Source organism: Hirundo rustica, chromosome 8 (assembly GCF_015227805.2).
Source record: "Hirundo rustica isolate bHirRus1 chromosome 8, bHirRus1.pri.v3, whole genome shotgun sequence".
NCBI classification, from domain to species: Eukaryota; Metazoa; Chordata; class Aves; order Passeriformes; family Hirundinidae; genus Hirundo; species Hirundo rustica.
Genome location: NC_053457.1, coordinates 6,669,538 through 6,691,866, shown reverse-complemented (window position 1 = coordinate 6,691,866; position 22,329 = coordinate 6,669,538).

The following is a 22,329-nucleotide window of genomic DNA, read 5'->3' as shown; positions in this document are numbered from 1 at the left end:
GCTTTACTTCTGATAGTAAACATTTGTGTCTTGCAATTATATTCCTCAAGTGTGGTTCATTTTACCTTAGTTCATAAACAACCCTCCATTCAAAGGCCCTCTTGAAACAACTCCTGCAGCGGGGAAATTTTGTTTTTCTTTTCTCTACCTCTATTGGTACTGTTCCCATACACTAAACCTCACAAAGTGTAGACTGTTGCTGGTACGCTTAGGAAGTAGCTGCAGTAGTATGAATGTCACTGCAAACCACTAGTTTCAATGAAATCTCCAATCATAAATACATTAGCAACCTTATATATATAAGATAAAATTAGTCCCAGTTAAGTGAGAATAAGAAGTCACAAATGATAAGAGTCTAATGAGACCATTCACACATATAAAGTGATGGTGATCATGATTATGCAGAACACCAGCTTTGTCAGAAATTCATTGTTCTGCCATCAAAAGATATTAATGCTTTCATAGTAATTTTCTGCAGCAAGCACTAACAAGAAAGCAGTTAAAAAAAATGATTGAAAGGCCCATTTTACAACTTGGGAATGTGAGAGCTTACATCAGTCTAGAGATTTCTGATGGTTACATATTGCAGTTGAAAACCCAAAATGTAAAGGTTAATACCAAGTCATTAACGAATCACAAATGCTCATTGTTTGCTGTGTACTGCTCACAGCTTCTTCTAATTCTTCAGGACTTACTCATGGATGACTTATATATCATGTTGGAATGAATACTGTGTACAGTAAATTATGTAAGAAGATTGCACAAGGTGCCTCTCCCATGATGTAACTAACATTAAATTGTTAATCATAAACCTAGGGCTTCTCAGGTTTCACAGAAATGCAGCTGTTACACAGCCAGGTGAAACACTCTCTGAGGAGTCTGGTGAAGTTGCTCTGCTCTTAGTGACATTTATTGAAAGCATATGACTGCACATAAACCAAGAAGAAAGCACAGCCTTGCTACAAAAAATGAAACCTTTGTGTATGGAAAGGATGCTGAATTTTGAAAAACTGCTTTATTTTAGCAAGGACATGTTTTTATTTGGTCTTTTCCGGACACATGGCAAAACCGAACCCTAAGGGAAATCATTTGCTACAGCTTAGTGGTGTGTTATATTATTCTCTGACAAGATTTGTTTGTCAGTTTTAAAAGCAGTTTATAAACCAGCCATGTAGATCAAATACAGAAAACTGAAACATTCTTAAACATTCATCGTGCAAGAGGTTTTTTCCCTTAACTCCTCTTTCCTTTTTGCTAGCTTGACTAACATAAATCTTTACTCTAATGATGACTGGGGAAAAAAAGGTAATCTTTTAAGCTAGAGTTGTGCATGTCAGCTGGAATGTACCATTCCTGGAGTGTTATTAATCATGAACCAGTCTATAAAACAATGTTTCTCTGCATGGGGTATGCTGACTAGCTTGCAATGTCACTGGGTTTAGCGTAGCTTTATTCTCTAGTGATCAAAATCTAAAAGTAATGCCTATTTCACCTTGAGAGGTGTGTTCTTCACATCCCATCTTGCATTTTATTGCATCCTTTTTTTTGCCCTTCTGACATTCTTGTCCTTTTGTAGATACCTTTTGTATCATGTTTATGGAAGGCAAATGCAGAAGCTGTAAAGTACAAGCATGTTGCAAAGTACCACATTATAGCACAGTACCTTACAGGGAATCATGAGAAAAATGTAGGAGTGGTCTGGATCAATTCCTAACAACCTGAATGTTCTAATGAGAAACTCATTAGATAGTAATTGTGTCTCTATTTACTGATACAATCACCAAAAATGTTTTCTTCCTCTTAGACTCAATGCAAATGCAAACGCAAACGCAAATGCAAATGCAAATGCAAATGCAAATGCAAATGCAAATGCAAAAAAAAAAAAAAAAAAAAAAAAAAAAAAAAGACATGAACCAAATATTTCTGGCTGTATTTCTCTGAAGGAGACTGACAATAGTTGATGAAGTAGTATATTTTAGTATATTTTCATGTCTGCTCCTATGATTTGCAAGGCCTGGTAGAGAGTTTGGAATTCTGCTTTCAGGGTGAGGATATGGGAAATGGGATAAATCACCTCCTCCTCTGTGCTCACATAACCTGACAGAAAGTTGAACAGTTCTCTTTCTACTCTGGCAGTACCCAAACTAGCTCAATTGAGAAATTCAGGTTTTAGAGAATAATTAAAAACTCTCACGCAATATATGTGTTTTAAGAATCCATTAGCAAAGGGAGGATTTTAGGCAAGCTTCTATTGACAGTGAACTATGGTTGAAACTTGCTGTTTCTCCTTTCTGTGTCCTCCTGGGGTTGAGTTTTCTTTGGTAGCACATCCTTACCTGTCAGTCACTTGCCCAGGCAGAGCTGAGTCAGACCTCAGCTCACAAGTCAATGTCTAGAGTTGCCCACAGTGTCCCAGTCCTCTTTGGCTGGCACTGGCACATTTTGCCTGGGGCTGCTGGTGGCTGAACTCTGTACTTGATGACATGGTGGAAAGAGGCTTAAAATATTGCAGTAGGTGCAAAAGTCAATGTGTCACTGTCACTGCCTGTAATGGCCTTACGTCAGTGCCGTGGTATGACATGCCACACTGTTTTCTTCCACTGCAGGCCATATATAGCCTGTTACACTTTGATCTGCTCAGCAAAACACAGAGGATTCCTTTTGTCTGTAAACAGCAGCTGGGTGAAAGGAAAGGGTAATGGAGCCTGAAGGTATTTGGTGGAGTGGCATTAACTTTGACTACATTGGCTGACCAGATAGCAACCCATATGTGTATTGCCAGTGTCAGTTTGTAGTTGTTACTGCTTCTAGAGCACAGTTGTAGTGTAAGACAATCTGCTCTCATTTCACCTTGGGAGGTGTGATTCTGGAGGGAAAATGTGGCCTGGCTAAACTGGTGTGCTGTGCCTTCCTGTGACTCTCTTGTCACTTGAGCTATTTCAAATAAGTCTCTCTTTGTACTTGGCAAAAAGGACGTGGCCTTTGGTGGGTGGCTTCCATGTCCTGTTACTGCTCAATATGGATTTTCACATTTTAGATGTTCCAGCTACGCAAATGGAGTGTGTTTGTACTGTCCATCAGATGCAAAGTTAATTTACAATGAGCATATGGAGGCATACGAAAGGTTTGCACTGTGGGTAAATCTGTCTGAGGATCAAGGAGAATCAAGTTATTTAGAATAAATACTTGCATTTTAAAACATTCTTAATCTGGGGCAAGTGTGTCTGAACCATTACAGATAGCATCATCTCATCCTACCTCCTCCCATATTTTCTAAGCAAGTGTTCACAGTTCACATCTGTTTCATTTACTGTTAGATTTAATGCATTCTTATATATTAGAAAAGAAATATATTTTCAGAAAAATGTAGTTTAAAAACGGAATTATAATCCCAGGGCCCTCAAACATTCATTTTGCAGTGAGTAAAAGCAGACTTTTCTGATACAGTTGGAGCTGAAATGCTTATTATATGGCTCATACTGTGTAAAATGATATAAAGCAGTTCTCTCTTTCAGTATTAAATCACATACTTAGTAACAAGCATGGATTTTGAGTGCAGAATTTGTTAACTCTTACAGTAAAGTGTAGAATGGGAGACATATTAAAATTCTTAGCATACCTAAGGGTGTGAACCAGATTTGGAAATATGACAGTGGTTTTTAACACCTCTTCTAAAATGAGGCAGATGAAGAATAACCTAATCAAGATGTGTATCCAAAGTATGAAATGAAATCTCTTCTGAACCCAACTTCCTGCAGTCATGAAGTGCATTTCCATGAAGCTCTCACATAAAGCAATGTGCAACCCATGCTGCCTCCTCTTAAAGAACAGAGAAAATGTAAACTATTTATTACTCAGCAGGACTGCTTTTTGTGTGTGTGCTGTGTACATAATCCTGTTTTTTGCAAAATCCTGCTCTAAAAGTAAACCTGGAAAGCATTGCAAGTGCAGAGGCAAATGAACCATCTCATGTGCATTCTCATCAGGTCAGCTGATTACATGTGATTATAAACATGCTGTTGATTGTGGTGGAGGGGCCAGGCCTCGTGGAGGCTTTGTGTGCAATTATGGATTTGCAAATGCAAAGTGTCTGAAACCACTTGCATTGACAATGAAACTGCTGCAGGACACAAACACAAATTTTGTCCTACTCCTGTGAAATTAAAGGCATTCCTCTGTTTTGTTTGACCCTGGTTAAAGCAGGTTGATACGGGGAAAGCTCTTTCCTTAGCATCCAAAGTAGGGAGTGCTGGGGTGAAAGCCAGGTTCAAGCCTAGAAGTGGTAGGGGAAAGGCCTTTTTGCCTTAGCAGAAAAAGAAGGAGCCACCTTCATTGCTTTCTATGCTTTTCTCTGTCTCATCTTTACACCATTAACCTGAAGATCTTTTTACATTGCTGAGTTCACTGATTTTTCCTGTTGCTGAAATTTTATTTAATTTTAGCTGCTTTTAGTTAGACAACTGTAGCAGTAATCGATTGCCTAAACAGAGACCTGTACTGCCATTTGAGATGCCCATAGGTCCTGCCATAGGACTGGCAAGTATGACATAGGACCTAAGGCAAATTGCTGCTCTTCTGGGGCAGCAGTGGTTATATTAGGGCATCTCACATGGGACCAGACCCTTGCATTTCATCCACAGACTACACAATTTTCTTGGTTTCTTGTGTTGTCAGAGAAGATGGTTATGAGTGCCTGTCTTAGGCTTCAAGACAAGTCAGTCATCCCTGTAAAGTATTTTTTCTTTTACAGGAGAGTCTAGGCAATGAGGTAAGTTTAGGATTTCTAATAATTATGGTCTTTTAATATAAAGGGTTTGATTTCATAGTATTACTAAGATTTATTACTAAAGGTGAGCTGTGGAAAGTCCCAAAGATAAAACTAGCTAAAACTCATCTTTAATTTAAGGTGTAACTGAAAATACAAATTATGATATTTTTTTCCTAGAATTAGTTGGTATTTAAAGAACTATGGAAAGGCTTTTATTTGTCTAATCAGGCAGAGGAACTTAACTCTGCAGTGTAACTGGAAGATGAAGATATCTCTATATTAAGCCATTGCTCTCCATTTTAAACTGGCTTCTCAACTGTCACCTTTCTAAAGTAGATTTATTGCAGCTGTGATGATCTGGGGATACAAATGAAGCATAATTTGCAAGTGGTAACATTATATTATTTTTTTATTAGACTGCTACAATAGCAGGAGAAAACAGAATATTGTGCAGTATTCAGCACACAACCCACTCCTTTAAGGTCTGCAAGCTTCTCTGTTTTCTTCCATTATTTCAGTACAGCTATTAAAAGATACTACTCCCCTTACAAGACTAGCCTCATTTATTACTGTCTTAAGGAATGCAAGTCTATTAATAGTGGAAATGAGGTAAGGAGGTCAGGATTGTGATCAGAACACAAGATATAACCTTTAGAGTACTCCCTGTCTCATTTCAATTAGACAGAAAATGATAAAAAGATTCCTTTGACATTCTAAAGCAGCAGCACAGCAGTGCAGTTCAGTGTGAGATAGTTTCCAGTGCCATTTCAATGCCCAGAGCAGGATTCTGAGGTTCAGTCAAGTTATTCAGCACAAAGCTCCAAGAGGTAGGAAAGGACTATTTCTGCCACTGTCATATATCATGACAGATTCACACAGGGTGGACAGATATATCCCGTACCAGAGAAAAGTCCTTTCCATGTCTTATGGTGCAACTGAAGGCCTGTGGAGTGCAGAGCAGAATGAAGTCCAAAACTGGAACTTTCCCAACTGTATAAATATAACTCTCAGCTTAATTTCAAATCACACTTGTTTACCCTTTGAAATAGTCAGACATCATTACTTACATAGAACCCCTCACTGTAGATTTAGGGTATTCTGGCATTTTGAAATAAAACAAGAGTGGAAGCAAATATATTTCTTAGCTTTGATTTTAAAAGCTTAGGGACCCTTTTAAAAACAAATTTTATGGTGACCAGCTTATGAGTTAGCTGTGCCAATAAGGAATTTACAACTAAGGAGTCTGAAGGCATTGCCTGGTGAGGCTCATCCTGCAACCCTGAGAAAAGCCTGTACAAAGCCATCTGCAGGATATTAGACATTAAAATGAGATTTAATCAGCATGTAATGGCTTAATAACTGTCTTTTGGGTTTGGGAACTAAAGTGATTTTCTGCCCCTTGGCTGTTTTGACATTGGTATTTTGATTCTGGTATTTTAAATGTGTGCAACAATAATGTTATTCTCTTCATACTGGAAAATCTTCTGTATAATGGCCACAACCTGCTGAACTGTGAATATTTATTATGTTTCTTTCTTCCCTGTGCTTCTTCGCTTGCTTCCTTGCACGTATGAGAGTACGTATGCCTAGTTTCTTTTGTAGTCTCTTCACAGACTACTTTAGGGTGGGTTCTGGTCTCCCAGTGATTTCTGGACCACGGGGTGAAGAACATTTTGAACTATGAATATTGTCTTATGTGTGCTGCGGAAGTTCTAGAAAACTTTTATTTGTTAAAGTGAATTTACAAGGTTATTTGTTGTTGAAAAAATCATTCCAACTAATACAAGTATTTATTATTAAAGGGGCCAACTTTGTTAAGTAATTAACAGATGAGATAGGATAGAGTCTGCTGAAAATAACTTCCCGAGGATTTTATGCCATATTTTTCTGTTACTAATAAAAAGGTAGCAATGTACTTTTGATGGTACTAATGATGAGGCTGCATAAAAGAGCACATCTTGCACAGACTGAAGTCTGAACAGACAGGAATGAAAGATCTGCAGGATGCCCTGGAGGTGAATTCAGCCCTGGGCCGTAGCAGCCTGTGTATGAGAGGTGTCAGGGGCTGCACAGGACCCATTTCCATTGTTTGGTGTCCCAGGACCCTGCACTTCAGAGACTGTTAGAGAGAGAAGGTTACCGTAGTTCCTTACTCTAAAGGTTTTCCTGGGAATACTGAATTAATTATTCATCAAGCCAACATAATATTCCTAGCCAGACAAAGCAATGTAGCTGTTTTTATTGTTTGAGTCTATTGCAGAGCTCAAGCTGAAGGGTCTATAATGCAGGGTCCAACAGTGTATGTTACTGGTAAAAAGTGTGTGATGTTGTCTTGCTAAACCTTTCAATCACCAATCACTTTTCCTTAGCTACCAACATTTTCCAAAATTACAGGTGTTTATTTTGTCAGATTTAAATACACAGAAGTGTTGAAGCATGTGCTCAAAAAAGTAATTTTGTGCTTTTTAAATTGCTTTGTTTCTGTTTCACATAATGCTAATTTTTTTATAATGATCATAAAATTTAAAAAAAAAAAAGTTGATACTCTGTGCACTGAGATTTTCCCATTGTACATTTCTTGAAAGAATTAGTTTGGAAAAAAAGTTAATGGATAAGAAATTTATTGTAATTTCTTCTGGAAATACAAAGAGAGGTTAAAAAGTTGAATTTTATTTTATTTATTTATTTTTTTTAATTCAGAGCACTCAAATACCTTTTTATCTTCCATTTCAGTGAATAAAATCATGTTACCCTAATTCAGATAATCCCTTAAAGAGCAGTTTATGTTTTAGAAAGTGGTAACTTCACAAAAAAGTGCATATGGATTATTTGAGGACTATTATGTCATGAGAGATTGAGTAGATTGTGTTCTCACCTTTAGAAACTTGCATTAGAACACGACCAAACATTCCGTTATCTCATTCTTCATTCTCACATCCCAGTCCTTTCAGTTTATTGCCATTTGAACAATATCTTCTGTAAATCTCTACACTGAACTACTGCATCTGAAAAACTGTTTTCCACACTTAAGAAAACTTGGACCAGTGTAATTGATTTCCTTAAGGCTAGCATTCAGATCAACATGGGAAAGTATTAAAAGGTTCATTGTTTAGAAACAGATCAATTATAGAACTGGTTCTGTTCTGTTAAATTAATAAATCCAGAGCTTTGATGTGTATTAAAATCTAAAATTATTTCAATTTTAGATCATAAATGGAAGATGTGAGAATGCCTTATACATTGCATCTTTGAGGGCAGTAGAAATATGCAGTTGAGATGATAAAGTATGGCATGTTAAAGAAAATATACCTTCCCTAAAATGTGCCACATAATAAAACATAATTTATTATTTTTAGCTGGCTTATATATGGCTATTTAAAAAAAAAATATTTATTGCTGTTTCTTTTCTAAAAGAGAGCTTGTCACCATATCTTGATATTCTTCAAGTTCAACCCTTAGAGAATAATGCTTGCTCTGGAAACAATTTAAGTTACACATCTTTTAAGTGTAACCTTTTCAGCTGAGATCAGTGCTGTGCATCTGGAAAATATTAAAGATTTATTAATAACACTAATGTAAGAAAACTGTTTAGGTACAATAATACATAGCATTATGAATAATATAATAATGATCTAAGCTTTCTACTCTTATTTGCTTCTTTGCTGTCTCAAGCAGGAACACCTGAACTAATCAGATTTTTTGAAGAATGTTGCCTTTCTGGTGAAGTCTCTCCTTGACCTGTGGGGGTTCAAGATGCCATTACAAACTGTATCAGGGCATGAGAATTTATATGCAGCCAGTCTAAAAGGCCACCTCATAAAAATCTCTCTGTTTCTCACATATATTTCTCAATGTAGCAGAGACTGGGTTTGGCAGGAAGAGCTCAAACCACTGAGTAGTGACTGTGCTCATACAATTTCTCTTAGAAAAGTCAATAAGTTTTTATCTAAGGAGGTAGGACTGTTTGTATTGTATGAGTATGTGTGTGTGTATATATACCTTAAAAAATAATCCTGGCAAATCTGCTACTTGTAATTGAATGTGCTAAATGATCAGTTCAAGCCAACTATTAATACTCAGAATAACAGATAAGCAAATTTGCATTGCATATCTGTATAAAAACCTTCATCAGATTTTTTGAGCTCACTCAGATGATACTGTGAAATCTGAAGAAATATTGAAGTCAGTTGTGAAATCTATATATCTAATTTATAGACCAATGTCCAAATTTTCCTAACACATAATCTGCTCAAAACCCCTGAAGAGTTAAATGAGCACTTGCCTAATGCTCTTACCTTCTACTCCATGATCAGGGGTAAAGTTGAGCAGAAAGTTTAAGTTTCTGCAGAATCAGTAAACTGATATAAATATAATGGCTATTAGTACTTTTTATGTCACAAATATTGGCACAAATAAGATCTTCCTTTGTTATTGCAATTTATTGGCAGTGAATGTATCAATTAAAGCTTAGGAATCTTCAACAAAAGTCCGCTCCTGGAAGACGAGAACAAATTTCTCTGATCTACTGGCAGTAGAAAACAGCTCAATAGTGACATCAAAGCTACTGCTATCATACATCTTCATCCACATCTGTGAGGAAAGTTAGAACAATCGATGGCTTGGTGAGCTGGAAAGAAACTTTAAAAATTAAAGCGAGCCAAATACAGTAAAATATTGAGTAAAGTGATGGATTCTCTACCTCCTGGTATACTTAATTCAGTCTGTATGCCTTTTGGGATACAGTTGGGTAAATACCAGTGTTGATAGCAATAGAGAGGTAGGAGGGGAACTATATGGGGTTTATTTCAGTTACAAATTAACTGATCTTTGACACCTGCAGTCATGAACATTATCTACGTCAGAAAAAAGAAAAGCTCAGCTGCCTTTTGGAAATCCATCTGTGAAATGCACAGTAGTACAGCAGATAATATCTCAGTACAGGGCACCTTGTTCTCATTCACAATTGACTGTTCCCATGTATCCTTCTCAAAAACTCATGGGTATAATAGAAATAGCAGGAGTCAAAACTTATCATAGCATAAAACCATGGTCTTATGGTCATGACTAATAAACTACCTGTAAGAGAGCATTGAGTCATATCCTCTGCAAGGCTCTGCAAGACAAGTGATTTTTTGCATCATAACAGCTGCCATATAACCAGTGCAAAATAGAAGAACAAAGTTGTCATCATTACTGCCACCAGAATAACTTTTTTTGATGTGCTGAAGGTGTCAGAAGAGCTGTATTTGGGTGAAAAGTAATAGAATGTGTCATGGAAGACAGGACTGGATGTAATTACTTTACTTAAAGCTTATGAAAATATGAAAGGTAGCATCAAAGCTGTTCATTTCTTATGAAGAGAAAACGTAGCCTGCTCTCATCAAAACTTTCATAGGCTCAGTCAAACTGCTTGGCTACTGGGCAGGTTCTAGTAAAAGCTGTGTCTTTTTCTTTAGCATGTTATCTGTGCAGATGCAGGAGTTTTCTAGAGAATTCATGGTGGCATGGGTGGTTTAGTGGCTCTTGGCCTTTGTGGCATTGTCAGTGAGATAAACACTGCTTAGGCAGACTTCAAATACAGCTTTGCATCCCAGTTTTCAGATTTTGTGCCTCAAATTGTTATATATTTTTTGTTTTGTTTTTCTTGCCACTGGCTGGGGAACCTGAACTCTTCCAGTGACAGATACATCAGTTGGAGGTTGTTGGCTACACCTGCTGAGATATTTGCGTAGAGGGGCAGGAACTCAACATTGTGTCAGTCTCATCAATACTTTAAGAGAAATAGCTGTATCAGGAAAAATCAGATATTTATCCCAATTTTATGTGCTCCAAGAGAGTCCCTGGAGAGGGAATGAAAGTCTTCCAGATTGCACCTACACTTGATTTGCTTTTATTATCTGCAAGAGTGCAGCTTTTCAGAACAATCAAACACCAGTTACATAATAGCCAATGGTGAGGGTTCTTAGGGCATCCTCTGAATTATCACTTATCCTCTAACAGTACCCAATCTCCTTCTACAGCACTGTGCTTTTGATCAAAGAAATAGCATACTAGTACAGAAGCAGCTCCAGGAGCTGACTAGAAATGCCACATTTTTGATGGCTTTAATAGAATGTTCATGTATTTCTTATCTATGCAGTTGCTTTACTCAGAGGTTTTTCTTGATGCAGCTTGCAGAAGTAATGGTTGTTTAAGACTGTCCCAGGTATGTTTGACTTAACTACTTCTCTAAGGAATCCACTCTGTAGTTATACAAAGGAACTGAAATTTCCCATAATACCTCAATAAGAAAAATTGCTATTTCTCTACTTATTACCCAGTTGTAAGTTGCTAAAGATGTTATTTGCAAGTTTGTGTAAAACTCTTGCCTTTAGGAAAATTTTCCCTTCTTTCTTCTGCTACACAGCTGAGAAGCATGGAAAAAAAAGAAGAATACATTTGGTATCCATTCACTGCCACTCAGATATTCATTTTGTAACATGCTATATTGCTTCTTAAGGTTTAGCATTCATCGAGCTAGCAAGAGTGGTTATAAATATGCTTTACTGAGTATTTATTATCTTATGGATGGATTTCATATGCATAGATGCATATGCAATATGCCTGTGTATAAATTGTGACTGAAATAAAGATGCCCTGGCATTCGTTCAGATACTTAAAAATCCAAGAAAATTCATATATTCCTGTTAATATTGTTTCATCTGTTTCTATACCTTACAGTAGATTGTTCTATTTATGTTGTTCCACATTGTGAAAACAACATATATTGCTTAGGCAGCTACTGCAGGAATCTCCTAAATGTGGATCAAACAATGACTGTCCTATCTAAGTGCTAAATGGAAAATGATTGTAGCCTGGTGGGTGAGGTTGACCCAGGCTGGATGCCAGGAGCTCACCAAAGCTGCTCTATCCTCCCATCAGAAAAGGTAGTAAAATGCTCATGGGTCAAGATCTGAGGAGAGATCACTCACCAGTTACTGTCACAGACAAAACAGACTTGACTTAGGGAAATAATTTTAATTTATTACCAACCAAATCAGAGGAGGATAATGATAAATAAAGCCTGAATCCTGTAACACATTTTCCCCATTCCTCCCTTTGTCCTGAGGTCAATTTCACCTCTGAATTCTGTACCTACTGCTGCCCCAGTGGCAGAGGGCGATAGGTAGTGGGCGTTGTGGTTAACTCATTACACATTGCTTCTGCTGCTCCCTCTTTCTCAGGGGGATGACTCCTCACACTCTTCCCCTGCTCCAGCATGGAGTCCCTCAAATTTGAGACGCTCCTTCAGGAGCATCCTACTCCAGCATGGGTCCCCGATGGGGTCACAAGTCCTAGCAGCAAACCTGCTCCAGGGTGGGATCCTTTATCCATGAAGCCACAGCTTCTGCCAGGAACCTGCTCCAGCATGGGCTTCCTGTGGTGTCACAGCCTCCTTTGGGCATCCCCTTGCTGTGACCTGGGGTCTTCTAAGGGCTGCTCTACCATGGACCTCCATGGACTGCAGGAGGACAACCTGTCACCACAGGCTGCAAGAGAATCTCAGCTTGGACACCTTGAGCATCTCCTCCACCTCCTTTTCCACCGACCTCGGTGTCAGGGTTGTATCTCTCGCATATTCTCACTCCTCTCTCTGTCTGCAGTTACTGCTGCAGCTTTTCTGCTCCTTCTTAAAGCACCAGAGGTGCTACCACTATGGCTGATGGGCTTGGCCTTGACCAGCAGTGGGTCCATCTTGAAGCTGGCTGGCGTGGCAGACAAGGGAGAAGCTCCTAGCAGCTTTTCATGGAGCCACCCCTACAGCCCCTGCTACTGGTAGCCGCTGCCACCAAAACCTCGACACGCAAACCCAAGACACCGAGTTAAGCTGTATTTTGGTAGAAGACAACTTTAGTATTGGCCTCCAGTCTTTAATTTATTTATTCTTGTTTTTCCAAGACATTGCACATCAGAGATTCCCTCCATGTGCCATCTGTTTCCTTGCAATTGGGAATGGTAGAATAATTTTCTGAAGAATTGCTGACAGGATGTGGCAGGGGAACAGTAATCCATAAGAACAAGATTTCTCATTAAAGTCACTCAGCTCATCTATGATACAGTAAGCTCATGATTTACACTGGTCACCTCTGGAGCAAGGAGGACATTGACTGCGAAGTTACATTTTTTATTGCACAGGCTTATGGTGAAGGTCTTGACAGTAACTGGGACTGCTGTCAGATCAGTTTTCATGGCACAGACACACTTATCTAAGTGAGATTATTCTAGTTAGACAGTTTATCATAATAACAGATGTCATCATAGATGCCTCTTGACCTTAGTTACTTCATGATGTCTTAATGTTGGCTGGCTGTTGTCATGTCATTCCTTAGGCTTTTGCTAGGAAGAGCAGGTGGACTGCACAAGATCCCTCATGAATTATAGCAGATTTATTTTAGGGCCTCTTAAATTTCTTTTCTGTGTGTGCCTGCTGGTCTTCTCTCATGAACAGAACTTTAGTGCAGATCACTGCTTCTGTTCTTGCTGAGCATCCAGTTTATGAAATACTGGCACAGCTGGACATGTCAGCCAGCAGATAATAGTTGCAAGCAGACAAAGGAAATTGCTCTAGGACAATTTAAAAATTAAATATCTGCCACAGAAGCTTGAGTGGGGTGAAGAGGGTAAGGAATAATATGATAGAAATGTGGGACAGAGTCACTGAGCCAGTGATCAGAAGGGGTGTTGCAGGTCACTCAGTCTGGCTTCTTGCTTAGAGCAGCACCTTGGAGGCCTCAGACCACAGGGGAGCATACATGGAAGTACACCTGGACTAAAACAGGAAAGGAAGATGTCCTCTTCCAATTGCAGAACCAGGCTTTTTCACAGTACAATGAAATCTACTTTTAAGTCATGATCAGCTCTTCCCCACCCCTCTATTTCTATACATTAATTCACGATAAATGCCACCTGTCTTTTCAAGAGGGTCCTCAAAGTATTTGAAAGTACAGAGAAAGTTAACGCTCTCTATATTGTGAAAAAAAGAAGTGAAATGTGAAAACAAGAAAGATGAATCCATTATTTTTGTGTAAATCATAGGGTGGAATAAAGAACTTATTTTTTCCTTTCTGATAAACAGCAGCACCTATGCTATTTTTTTTATTCTTCGTGAATAAGGAGCCTTGGGGTAAAGCTATTTTTCTATCTTACACAAATCTGAGTAAAGAAGTGTAAAAGCTCATCAACTTTCAAGCAGAATCATGTTTAGTCTTGAGCTGCTAGTATTGTCAGGTGAATTTCAGAAAGTAGGTCTGTGTGCCTTCTGGCTTAGCCACTGGTTACAGGAGAAAAATGAAAAATTTAAAGTTGGAACTCTATCCCAAGCCCTGAAGAGACTAAAAGATGTGCTTAGTTTCATATTGAAATGTAGTTGAATGACCTTAGGACATGATTTTAGCTGAATTCATGTGTTTGGAGTAGCTCTTCCCTAATTATCCATGCCAAAGTTTGGTAACGGGGTGCTACACAGGTTTTTACAACAGTGACTGTCTGCTTAAGGTAAGACAGTCTGTCTTACCTGGCAGACCTGAAAAATAAAAGATTTTTCATAATGTTTCACTCCAAAGTTTACTTTTAAAGTTGATTATATTACCCCTTCATTCTTGCAAATGCTTCAAGGAAAGGGTGGAAATACATCTGGAGACTATTAAGAAAATGAAGATTACAGCACAAGGTAGAATACCTAACCAGAATACCTGTTTGGTAGATAAAAGTGTACACACCTTAAAGCACTGAGAGCCCCAGCTCTATCATGAGTGGTAGATGTACTGACCCATATTAGGGCATTCTCCTTGGCATCCTGGTATGAAGATTTGCTTTGGTTTTGTTGCAAACCTTCTAGTTGGGATCCTCAGGAAACGGGAGCCTGGAGGGAACAGCATGATTGGCTTGAAAGATAATGTTGTGATTGCTAAACCAGCTGCATTCTTCCACTAGCTCACTATGTCAGGTTCACATAAGCATGCTCCAGTGCCTAAGCACACTTGTAAGATGCTAAATTCAGCCAACCATCTCTTCACTCCTTAAGGGCTGAGAGAAAGAGAAGCGTGAATGGCAGACTGTGGAGGAAGAGACCAGCAGATCACACAACGCCAGACTAACTGCTGAGTTGTGAGTCACGTAGTCAGAACCCCTTTAGAGCCACCTTAATGAGTCAACAAGGCAAATAATATTAAATGAAAGATTCTATAGTAGTCATCTTAATAGCCTTTTCTCACAAATATGAAACATTAGAGCAAAATGTGGTTTTGTAACTCCAAATAACCCCCAATGAAGCAACTTGAGAGAATATTCTCACGGTTCTATGGTTCACCTATCCAGCATGGTGTTGCTGCTGCCCAATAGCTTTTTACTGGCTCTCCCTCCAAGCAATCTACCCATACATGTGACCTCAGTCTGGAATCTATGCTCTCATTTTTCCAGAATACAAACTCCTTGAATTGAGATCCATAACTCTCTCACAAGATAATAATACAAAAATCTGAGTCAGCCCAATGACTTCACTTGGATAACACCATGTAAACAGAAAAATCATTTTTTGTTGGCTGAAACATTACCAAGAATCATTAGAGTCAGTGTACAGACACTTGACTATGCTGTTAACATGTAGCTTTGGAAGACTTATAATTTTTTGAACAAGAAATATGTAAAACTTTTAAGATATTGTATACAAAGATGAAAGATGTGTGGTTTAACTTGAAAGCTAGAGGGGTAACACTGTGAGGGTAATGTGTCTAAAGAATGGATTAATCAAATGATTTTTGCCAACTGTTGACTCTTTTCAGAAATAAAAAATATAGCTACCTATTTGCAAATAGACAATTCCAATTCATCCAGAAACGCTGTTTGTGTAACTTACATATGGGTTGTTCAAAACCAAATTCTTCCTGTGTCTTTGTTCACCTGCTTTTGGCAATACTCAGTACTTCCAGTGAGTCTGCTAAGGAAGCCTCCAGCCTGAAAGAATATATGAGTTTTAAACTCATAATTGTGAAATAAGAATAAGTTTAAAATTATATTCAGCTTTTTTTTCATCATGAACATAATTTGAAAATTTACTACTTATGTGATCACAGCTATGTGGATATTTGCAAGTTACATGAGGTCTCAGCAGCCTTGAAATCATCATACATGTGAAATTTTAAGAATAAAACAGTGGCCATTGACAGTATATTTATCATCATGGATCCTTTTGCTATTTCTAACTTGTCTTGCATAGGCAATGACAAGGCTGAGAAGAGCAGTTGGCGACTTCTCTTCATCTCTGTACCTGGGCTTCTCATCATGACTGGATCCTTTTCTACACAGAAAGAGGGACAGCTACTGCTGTTACAAATATGTTAATTAAATCAGACTGATGCTTTCATTCAAAAAATATTTGCATCTGTTTGGATGTTTTCCTTGATGTATTTTTTCTGTCTGTGTTGGTGGATGCATACACTTAAATACAAGCAAAGCTTAAACCCACTGAGGGAAAGCCCCCAAAATGCAAATCTTACACTTTTTGAAGCTAGATGTTAGTCTCATATTTGACAGTGAATATTTAGATATATACCCAAAAGGAACACATTCCCATTGCCTTGTCTTAATAAACATGGTCCTTCTTATCCTATGATATGTGATGATTATCAAATGATAAGACAAGTGTCTGCATTCCGAGAACATGCTGAATAGTTGATGCAAGAAAAACAGTTTTAAAGAGATTTGCAACTGAAAGGTCACCTGGCAGTATGGTAACATGTTTAATGAACCAAGAGTAAGCTAGTCTAACACACTTTTCAAAGATTCAGATAAAAGGCCTAGAGTTCCTCTGTGCCTGGTATCATGGCACTGTGCTTGGAGACCTTTTAAAACAGACAAAGCCCAAGCATTGCTAAGGCAGACCTGCCCCATCCTGATGTTCTTCAGGTACTTACAAGATAACTTACAGGTTACATCAAAAATTGACACTGACACTGTGTCAGAACAAGTGTAAGGTTTATGTAGAAAGCTTTACCTCATACCAAGCATGTACAATGACAAATATATTATGGCATCATCATATTAGCATACCCATGAGTTTGGGCTTTGATAGCTGCTGGAGAGAAGGACTCTGGCTATTTATCACCTACACAGCTGAAGGATACTGAATGTTACCTTTGGCACTTGCTAAAGCATTGACTGCCTCCCACTTTGATAGTCCTGCAAGAGAGAAGGTGTTTCTCTCATGCTGCAGCTTCACTTAGATTCTCCTAGACCTTCAGTTTACAGCTACGACACTTAAAGGGAGTCAGTGTTTCCTTTTACCAGAACATGCCTGCAAGAGATTTATAATGCCTTTCTCAGGTACTTTTTTTCTCACTTTTCTCATATGGGTGGAGCAGACAATGTCTTACTAAATAATAGAATAGGAAAAGACTTTGTCACAAGCACAGGCTAAGTACATGTTATTCACTTAAGTTCTTGTCCCATGGAGAGACTTTTGTTTGAAATGTATCTCCTTAGGCTGATCTTGCTAGACGTCCTTACCAAATGTTTCTTTATCAGACAGGCACCCTGTACCGGTTTGATTATTGGATATGAGGACTGGGATTGCTTGCACTTTGCATAACGCAACTACAGCTATTTGCTGAGACCAGTGCTATTGTCTTTACTCATTGGCTTCTTGTTGTCAGCCCCAATTAAATTCTTGGAGAAATACTCCATAGAAATTAATCTACTGCCAAATATTAAGACAGAAGTAAGACGGCTGAGGCAGAACGTTTTAATTCAGTGCAAACAAATCTTTAAGAAATCAAATCTTTATACAGTCCTGAAACATACAGAAAAAGATAAAGGATCACACCTCCTTAAAATCCTGCTTTAAATGGTATTTTCTATACTTAGCCAAAGAACTATTGATAGCATCTGATGAGTTTTCAGAAGAACAATAGATAAAAATTTGAATTAACAACCATGGTCCGAATGATACCACAGAAAGTATTTGCAGTTTGAGCACTGTAGAACTTTCTGTATACAGTATTTTCTTCTTAGTTGTTCCACTGGGTGGCACAACTTCTACATTGCCTTTTTCAAAGATATCATTCAATATTTGAATATGTTAAACTATTTTACTGTATTATTTTGTGTTGAAAGCTGCAGCCTTGAGTACTGATCACATTGCCTAGCCAGATGAAATAGGGAATTAAAATGATTGGCAGGCAATTGCTACTGTACTATCTTTAATCCAAGACATAACCTACACCCTCCATCCTCTGTCTCCCCCCTCTCCCCCCACCTCTTCCAAATTGTGGCTATCAGACTTGGAACAAAATCTAATGTGTTAGGAAAACACATAGATCAGACCTTAGGAACAACTAAAGCTTTCCACAAAGTTCATTAGTTTCCAGACAGAAAACAAAAAGTGTTTACCCTCTTAATGAGAGCTACTTGTCAACCTGTATTTAAAAAAAAATCTCCTGAGACCCTCATGCTCCCATGGGGGAAGGGTAAGGAAATTGTCCTGCATTTTGGGTGCATCCATCCACAGTCTTTAATTTTATCCTCACTAATGGCAAGGAAGAATTCTAGACTTCCAAATCCTGTCTGTTCAGAGAAATGTCACTTAGAACTCATGACAGCGTTTTTCACCATGTGGTTGCCTTGCTGATAGAGATTATCAGGGTTTGGCCTTCAATGTTATAAAATGTTCTGACAGACTCACAAGACTCCATTGCTTCACAGCTTCCCTGATTGTTATTTGTTCCCCAGTTCTTCATCTCTTTAAGACTTTTCCTTAAAAATAAAATTTTAACAATCAATGAATTCCTCACCAATGAGCCCACTGCAGTTCCCATTTCTAACCCTATGAAGGACTTCAAACCTTCAAACTGGCTGACTCCTGACATGACCAGGATATCCTGTTACCTCAGCTTGTCCTCAGGAAGGGGACATGCAGTGGCAACAGCAGCACAAGTGACTCCTTTGGAGTTACAGGTTTGCTGGCTCTCACTATGGGTGAGTATGATTAAGGACAGAAATCCTGCAGTGTTTAAATGAAACCTTTTGTTATAATGACCGGGATTCGGAGGTATTTCTACATGCTATCTTTTATATTTGTTAGTCAAGTGCCCAAGGGAAACCCTTCCATTGTGCAGTGATTGTCTCTCTGTCAGTTCTGTCTCCACCTACATGGAGCCCAGGGGTTCATTTCAGTGACAACTGAAAGAGGAATAGGTAGGACACAAAGGGGTCTAAATGGGTTTAAAAAAAAAAAAAAAAAAAAAAAAAAAAAAGGAGATTTGGTCTTTGACTAGAAAAGAGCTGTACAAAGAAAGATCACCATGACAGAACTCACATTGTGTGTAACATTTGGCTATAGCTAATCAGTAAAAATGTACCTGACCATCCAATTAGCATATGTGCACAGTCAGATTAGCTAAAACTCTGCTTTCTAAATGTCTCTGCAGGAACTGGGTCATGACTGTAGGGGACAAATCTATAAAAAAACCATTTCATTAGTTATGCTACTCATGCAGCAGCTAATTTTAAATGAAGAGAATGTAGTGAGGTTCATGTAAATTTTTTGTGCAGGAGATTTATGCTTTTATCTTTAAATATACTGTGTTTTAAAATTTCAAATAAATATGTTTGGGTTTTGTAGATTCAATTTTCTTTTGCTGAAATCCCACCCAGTATGGTTAGCTCCTCTGCAACTCTAAGAGAAGCAAGGCTGTAAGGGTATGTATGTGGCAGATGACAGCTCCAGAGCAGTAAATCAGGATTATATACTGAAGCTCATTAATTTACCAATTTAAGCAATTCATTACCATTCTACAATTCATTTTTGTGTCTAGAGTGCTTCAAGTTTTATACTTTCTTTTTAGGCTACAGCTGTGCCCCCAGATCTTTGTACGCATGGGATAAATTTCTCTTGACTTCTGTGGAGTTCTACCAGCCAGAAATTTTGCTTCTGGCCTTCTTTGGGATTTAAAAGGTATTTGTTTGGAAGAAAATGTCAGATTAGATTCAGGAGAAAAAGAAATATGAAGTATACACACATGTCTAAGCTATGGACAAAAAAAAGGAAAGTAGGAACTGGTGCTGAATTATTTTGAGTTACATTTTATATTTGCTTGGAAAATTTTTAAAAAATCAGGTTTTCAGTAAGAAAGTCTCAAAGGACAGTTTTGATTTCCTTTTACAGATAAAAATTGCTACAAATGTGAATTATCTTGGCAAAGAACTTTGTTTTCTTAATTGTATTTAATGTTAGTGTTGCTCCTGCAGTTCCAATTACACCAATGTATCCTGATGCAGTGTCTGTTAATCAATGTCCTTGCTAGCTCTTACATTATTCGTTCCCAGTTGTGCTGCAGCTCCTGCTGAAGAGCTGGGGCTCTGGAGGCCTTGCACTTGGTTAGTTTGCCCTTGCAGATGCCAGGCAGAAATGCATCTCTGTGAGGGCTCTGAGAAATGACACAAATGCAGTTGTTAGAACATGTTTTTGTGGAGTGGTGAATGATTAAAGGGTGACCAAGGGCTGGGTCAGATGAAACCCTGACTCATAATGCATGTCTGAAACAGGAGCATGGCTGGGTTGCCAAGGGATTGTGATAAGGAGAAGAGAATTTCCCCTGTGATCACTCCAAGGCTGTAGATACTCTGGACGACCTTGTTCTTCTTTAGAAAACAAGACTTGTAACAGTGAGAAACAAGGATGTGAGTGTGAAAGGAGAGATTCTGTATGAATGAGAACCTACAGATAACATGAGAGTCCTCTTGCTGGGCACTAACAGAGGAAAACAGGAGATAAAGTTGCTTGTCACATGTTTTCTTTGCTCTATTCCTTTCTGGTTTTCTCTCTCTTACTCTTTTCTTAGAGAGAACAGAGCTTCTCATCCCCTTTGTTTTCCAAAATACATTTTTCCTGCTGACAAATACCAACTGTTAACATGACTGTACCAGTAAAATCCCCCTTTAGTGATAATTTTTCACTGTGTTTATGGAAAAGATGAAAACTATGCTGGCCAAAACACTCTTTCCAAGGAGAAGTGTGTCTCTACTAATTGATCTTCTGAGCACTACCTTCAGCTTAGTTTCCTCCTTTAGAATCTTCACTGGTTTGGAAAGGAGGATCAGGCTTTTGCTCAGTGCATACAGCAATACCAATGACTGTAACTTGGAAATTTTTTCTGCTAAGAAAATGAAACATTTTGTACTATTTACTACACATGACATTTTCTTTATGAACTATTATCTAAAAGTAGCACATATCCAACAGAACAGTAATGAAGGCTCATAAAACAAAGCGAGAGTTCATGATTATTTGTGGCTTCTCATTAGGGCATGAATCAAATCCTTTAAACCCTAAATTGTAGATTTTTTTCTGCAAGCTGTTTTTCTAGCTCTGATACTCACATGCCTAGCTAGATGCATAGTTAGCTTCAACATAAAAAGGACTTCAAATAGAGCAGTGCTGTAAAGACTGGGCTGTCTGGTTCCTTTTAAAAGCTTGCCTACTGCAAAACACAGAAAGTGTGAGGTTTTTCCTTCAGATTTTAACTTTACACTCTTGGGTTGCACAGGTGGCTTTAGCATTAGTAGTATCAAAGAAAAGCAGTAGATTATTAAAAATGACTTTTTAAAGAGAAAACTGCACAACATCAAACTCTGTTTAAGGATAGTTATCAAAGTGCTTTTGGTGCCTAGTTCCAGGTATGCAATATTCCACAGCAGAATTTGTATCTGTTACAGAGGAAGGAGCAAGTAATGGACATTTCATACACTTAGGAATAACTGTTTTTAGAGAACTTTCTGTACCAAACTGGACCACTGGCTTGTGCTCTGTTGGGCTGTTCTAGTGTCACCTGTAAAGAACGAGGGTTCAGGGTCCAGGAATGTCTGTCATGAGAAGTGACAGTTTAAGGTATGTTGGATACATTATGTCTATAGGGTATGTTTGGTTAGCTGTTAAATGTAGAAATTTCTGCTATCTTCTCACTAATACTCTTGCTCTTTAGGCCATCTAGCTCAAAGCTAATTCTATCTACATCAGGTCTTTGATGGAAAACATTTCCAAGCAGAAAGTCTCTTTCTCTGCAGTAATAGAAGGCACATAAGTAAGTGAAATTATAAAAGCAAAGATATAGAAGGCATGTGGTAAACTTTGAAATAAATCCAGCCCCTGTTGCAGCAAACCAATGGTATTTGGATGTCTTATCTGCTGTATTATCCCATTGAAGGCTTTTAATGCCTGCAGCTTTGCAAAGTACAAAGTGAAGACAAAAAAAAAGGGGGCTGTGGCAAAAAGTGCAGCAAACAAACAGAGGTGGTTAATGCCAGCCATAAAGGATAAGGAATATGGAGGTTGTAGCGATTCAGGCCTTGGAAGGACTTGCAGACAGAGATACAGGGAGGTACTTTACAAATGTCAAGCATCGGAATGTACTGAAGAGAAAACAAGCTTTGTTTGATTTTGAATGATGGATTTGATGTCAATGACAACAGAAGAGCAGAAACACTTAGCTTTTCCTGTATAGGTGTTTTTACTGTTTTTAATTAAAAAG